Here is a 6,427-nt window from a genome sequence, read left to right on the forward strand (position 1 = left end):
TTCTTTCCTCAGCTCCTTGTAAAAAGAAATGCAGAATTAAACATTTTGATACAAAGATTTCGGACCTCTCTATATCCAGCATTCTTCTTCCTAATTCAATTCTGCTTTCTCTGGTACAAAATAAAAAAGTAAATAAAATAGGTTTTTGTTGCTTTACCTGCAGAGAGGCCAGGCCCATGCTACAATTTCATACTTTTCCCCCAGGGAAATCAGAAATTTCCTCCATAGGAATGAAAAACAAGATGCTCTTCAATTATAAGTATTATAAGTATTAGTTTTTAAAATAATTCTGATTAAAGAGTCAAGAAATCTGATAAAGGAAATGGTGTTCTGATGGCCAGCTGGTTTACCAGGCCCAGCTACTGTCAGGATGATGAAGGAAGGTGTGAGCTGAGTTTCGAGATGCCTGTCTTGGGATTTCTCAAGCTAACAGATATCATTGCTCTTTTGGGCCACTGGCCACTTATTGTTGCTTCTAGAGACAGTTCTCACAATCTTTCCTACCTTCTGGCCTCAACAAACTCTTGGTGCTGGTGTGCTAGAGAGGGGAAGGACTAGTATTGGGAGGGTTCCTCAACATGAGGCAAGGGTGAGGTAGCATTTGAGAAAGGAATAGGCATCATTTGTGGCCTTTAAGGTTTAAAGTTCACAAAACTAAGGGAGATCTGAAAACACAGGGCCATTAATTAGTTGACCAGGAAAGTAGAAAGTTAGTTCTTTTCCTTTTCAACGTGTATCTGCTTCAGCAAACGACCTAGCAGAAATGTACAAAATATTTTTGTCCTCAAATTTTCTTATAACCCAAGAGATGTTGATTCAGTGGGTCAAAAAAGAATGCCAGGAATCCGCATCCAGGATTCCCAAGTGAATCTGGTACAAGGGGAGCCAAGTATTACACTATGAAAGCACTGACCTAAAAATGTTCCTGTTAGGTCTTCTTTTGGAGATTGACTGGCTAATAATCCCCTTTTACTTCTCTTATAATATTCAGTCATTTTTCAGAGAAGGAAGAAGCAGACAACTTAGCTTCTTAAAGCCCATGACTTCATTGCTTTTAAGCTATGGAGCCTGGGACAAAATGCTACAGGCCCGAGGTGTCTCAACTCTGATTCATACCAGCTGCCTTTAAAAGTATAAAGACATCAGGCCAGGAGGCACAAGACTTTCACCCTCTGGCTCAGTGAGAGAAGCTCAAATCATAACCAGTGAGTGCTTGTGAAAATCAGGAAGCAAGAATTTTTTCAGGCTACACAAACTCTAAGAGAAACAGGGGACAGGGTAAGGTTGTACGACACCCTTAGTTTAAGGTAGGGAGATTGTCATGTCACTCTGTAATAACTTCAGCATGAATTTATTGGGCCATCGATTTTTATGAAAAAGTCAGCCACCTATCACCCAAGTGAAGAAGTAGTTGTTCCCTTGTATTGATAATGATAATCAGAGAATACAGAAGAAAACAATTTTATGATTTAGAAGGCAATGATCTCATGAAATAGTGTGACCTTCTTTGGTGTCTAGTTCTTTGATTCTTTCCAAAGTCTTCCTCTGCCACCTCTTATTCATTTTCCCACATCTCACCCTTTTCTTTATCAATGAACAGGCACTTACTGGGTACTGGTGGCAGAGTAGCACTAGGATTAACTACCATGAGAGATACATAAAAATAAAATAAAGCTCCACTCTTATAGAACTGAGAACTTGGTAGAATCTCAGAATGAAACATGGAAAAGAATCTTTATCCTCTAGGTAAGAGTGGCATTCTTGCTACAAATGGGCCCACCAGCTTTTGTAGTCTTATATTTGTCATTAAATTATTTCCTCCAAAGTTCCAAGGGCACCCTCTTCATAGCCTTCATTGTTTCCCTCAAGAACAGTAGGGATTCCAAGTGGTTTGAAACCGTCATAGTGCTAATCTTCGAATCAACCACAGTCCCAATCTCTTCCTTTAGAACTCAGGGGATACCACCGTTTCGTTTCTTATGAAGTTGTTAATGAGAGGTAGTCATAATTTCAAACCAAAAGAAACTTATGTTCTGAGAGAGGTTAAATGGCCTCACTGAAGGTAACATAGCGTTGGTACGGTGGAAACCAGGGCTACAGCAACCCTGGTCTGCTCTGAATCTGGGCTCAGTGTTCTCCTGTTCTTTCCATCACACTTCATCTGCCTCAAGTGCATATTTTCAGCCTTTTTATGCCTGCTCCTCCTATTCTCGGTCAAACTTATGGATAATAGAGGTTCCTGAGCTCTTTCTTTTTACATTTGCGCCAGAAGGAGGTAATTCTTTGGAGATGGCTATGACCAGGTTCCATTTCCAGTGATAAATTTGAGTCAACTGGTTAGAATAATTTGCATTTAGAATGTCTGTTTATCTCCTCTGATTTAAATGATACTGGACATAGTGCCTCTTATTCTAGATAGATATTCATTTCAGCTCTCATCTAGAAAAATCCATCTGAATACTAAAAAGCACGTGTAAGTTAGGGGACGAGGCTAAAGAATGTTATAGGAAGCTGTGTCCTGGAAAGTAACAGCCCTAATGCAGGTCATTTCCCAAAATTGTTGCTCTATCTATGCTTGTAAGGATGGTCAAAAAATGGGCCTATAATTTTTATTGTTTCTCTTGGAGAGAAGTAAATTAACCTGCTACATTTGTAGCTGTGGATTCATTCAGTGATAGCATACATTTTTTATTTACCTGGTCATCTGAGCTATTGGCTTTTTTCCCTTAAACCGCCCTCCTGGTAAACATTTACCCCAGTCTGAGTGGTTCAATGTCTGAAAAATATCTCTGTTTTAAAAAATTCTGTTTTTTATCTATCATGAGTCAGTACTCTGTTTTCTAACACTTCTATTTATTGATTTAAGGCAATCTCTTCTGTATTTCTTGTAACTTAGATGCTTTCGACCCCTCCAAAAAGTGAAGTGGAGAGTAAAAGTTATTTGAAAAGTAGAATATATTTCTAATGAAAAAGGGAAACATTGCAAGCAGTTACATAAGCCACATTTTAGGACCAAGCAATAAACTTCATACTTGTTGTCATGCCTAGATATTTTCCCACAGGATATATATCCACCATTGCTCCTTCTCCCCACTTGCACACCAGGACAGCTCCTAAAGCCTAGTTCAGAGGCCCTTTTGCCAAGAACTAAACTACACTGCTTCCTAATATGTCCTGCACTATAGTCATGACCCACCTGGCCAAACTTCCCCTCACTATTTTAAAACGTCTATATGGCTCCTATTTCTAGCAAGGAAATGAAAAACTGTGACAGATTCTTTTCTATTTAGCCTTACTCTGAAAATGGTCCTAGAGTTCACTGTAGGCTAAGAGGCTACAAAAAATATATATATACATGTTTTTCCCAGTATTTTGTTGCATGTGTTTCTCCTTGTTCCTCTACTGTGTCCACTTTGCTGTCAACAAACAGAGGGATGATCTACTCAAACCAAGGGCCTTGGTTTTGTTTCAATGTTTTCCCATATATCGAAGCACTAGATGGGTGGGGACAGTGAGGCATGGTTAATTAGTCAGAGACTACATTAATGAGAGAGCCCAAGGCTTCTCTGGGGCTATAGAAGGGAGGAGATATTTACTAGGAGTCCATTTGAGAGAGTCTATGGAGCACATTTTCAGGTGCCAGGCATATTATATGTGCTCCAAAGGTCTTTCTAACCAGTGACATTGTATCTATTTTTGGAAGTGCTTTTCTGAGAGCCTTTCCAGTCAGGGCATGGTCTTACCTTTGTATCGAGCTCAGAGCCTCACGATATGTCTTTCCAGGATTTATCTGGAATGATAAATGAATACCCTTGGGTCTTGGGACGTTGCCCTGACCCCGCGCCACTGTGACCTGAGAACGCGCTGCCGCAGCCTCTCAGGTCACACCACGAGCGATCCGTGGAAGGCAGAAGCTCAATCGCAGCCTCTTTTGCTTCCTGAGTTTTCTGGCACATTGTTTCCTTCTGCATACCACCATCCCTTCCTTTCTATGAGCTCTTGCCTGTTTCTATTCATTCTCTTCTTTCAGTTTCCACTTCCCTATCACCCCTTCTCCCCCCACCCATTCCCTCAGTCCTCATGTCATCCCTTCCCCCCTTTTCCTTCCCTCACACTCTCGATCTTTTTTAATACTGATCCTTTTTAGTTGGTTTTATTTCGCGTCTTTTCTCCTTTACCAACATCACCCTAACCTCATCGGTCTCCATTCCTCAGGCCTTCCCTTTTCGAATCTGTCCCCCCACATTCAGGGCAAGACCTGAACAGCCATTCCGCTACGGGGCGAGCAAGGCAGCATCGCGCCGTTCCAGCGGCTAGGGCTGGGGCTGGTACAAGTTCATATCTCGCAGAGATTGAAAAATCTGCAGCGCCTCCTGTAGGAGCAGCTGTGGGCATTGCCCCTTAACCCTGGCCGGGGACCCGAGCAGAGGCAGGGAAATGTGAGTGGGCGGCAGAGAAACCAGATCTCCTGTCAGTGAGAACTGAAGGGGTGTGTGTGTGCGTGCGTGCGTGCGTGTGTGTGTGTGTGTGTGTGTGTGTGTGTGTCCTATTCTTTTTTTCTCTCTTCTCTTTCCACACAAAAATACCAGCAGTGTTTTGGTGGCGGCGCTGCCGACTTTTGCCCCCTAATCTCGGTTAATCAACTCGAGATCACTGATGCAGGTCAGCATCAGCCCATCTGTTTGATCAAGAGTTAGAGATCTCTATTTCTTCTGTGGTCAGAATTCTTCCCCGGGCAGGCACCTTGCTATAGTAACCTTCATTTAATACTCTCGTTATCTTGAGCATCAGAGCTCATCGACACGTCTTTTCTCAGAAGGATCCCTCTTCCAGCCTGCAGTACTAGCCTTGGCTTCAAGGAAGTCCTTTTTCAAGTTCACCTTGACTGCAACGCAAAGAACTTGCTGCTGCCTTCAACACGAAATCGCCACTGAATACATAAACTTTTCAGGATAATTTCTCTCTAAAAACAAGCCTAAATTCTTTCTCCCTTTTCATCATGTACCCTTTTCGGTTTATTTTTTATATCTATGCAATATACAAAATTCTCCCAAAGATGCTGTCTTCAGTCCATGAGAATAATTTTGGTCCACTATGCTTGTAAAAGAGGGTTGCAGGACATTTACAAAGAACAATAGAGGAAATGAAATGAACCATTAAGAACTGTGTCCTGAAGTTTACCAAGGTAATCGATCCTTTCCCTGGGCCCTCCTGAATTTTTCAACAGTAAACTAGTTTCATCTCTGATGGTTTCACCACTGTATGTTTCATAAACAGCAGAAGTTTTAAATTATGTCAACAGTTACCCCATAAGTTTTTTAAAAAACATGAGCAAATAAGACATTTAGTGAAAATAATAATACTTGCAGAAATGTGTGTGTATGTGTGTGTGTGTGCGTGAGAGAGAGAGAGAGAGAAAGAGAGAGAGAGAGAGATATCTGTCATCATGTCATATGAAGTGCAACTGCAAAACTTGCAGAAGGGGTTTGCACCTGTATTACTTGTGGTTGCTTAATGTCTGCTCAAGTCTAGAGGTATTCACCAGGACAGCTGGCAAATAGGGGGTTAATCATTACTGAAAATGATGTATCATATCTTTTCAGTTTGGTTTATACAGAAGGGCAGTAAAGATTTATGCTTCAGGAGAAGGATAAACTGTTATTTTCAGAGTGTGGTTGACTCCTTTGAAAGTTTAATTTATGAAGAAATGCAGGTATAGATTATCTATGCTGTAGAACATCCTTACCTCTCCCTAAAAAAAAAAAAAAAATTGGTTCTGGTATTTTAATCATCTTGATCTTCTTAGGCTATATAAAAACTTCTTATGTTTCTGTAAAGTTCTAACATCTAAAGCTTATAAGAATATTAAACCATAGTAACATTTTTAAAAGAGAAAATTCTCTATTTCATCGAATTAGGTATTAATGTTTGGCTAAATTAGTTTACGTTTTTGCAGTGTTTAAAAGAGAGTTTTATCCTCTAAGAGTTCTAATTGCTGGTAATCCTATTTTAATTTAGAAAAATTTGGTGAGCTGGCTTTCTTCTTCTCATAAAGAGGATGCTTATTTCTTTCTTATATTTGTGGGAAATTAATTTGTGGATATAAATAAGATAGATATATCTTATTACTATATATCTCTCTGGTACTGTATTTTCCAATTCCAGTAGAGCAAGGTTGAAAGAGCTTTCTGTCACCAGCTAGTTATTAACAAAAACAGTATTCATTGCCATTCTGGTTTTAGGCAGCATCTGAAGCTTCCTGCAGTTCGATCCTGTGATTATTAACTCACTTCCCACCAGTATCTTATACAGGTCCATTATCTACTGTCAATATTTTTATAGTCTATGAAGAGAAGTCCTGCTTACTTCCTGTTAGAAGGGAGGTAACATGGTTTTTTTCCTTCTTTTTTTAAGTAGATAAATATGT

This window comes from Pteropus alecto, unplaced genomic scaffold (assembly GCF_000325575.1).
Source record: "Pteropus alecto unplaced genomic scaffold, ASM32557v1 scaffold63, whole genome shotgun sequence".
Classification (NCBI taxonomy): Eukaryota; Metazoa; Chordata; class Mammalia; order Chiroptera; family Pteropodidae; genus Pteropus; species Pteropus alecto.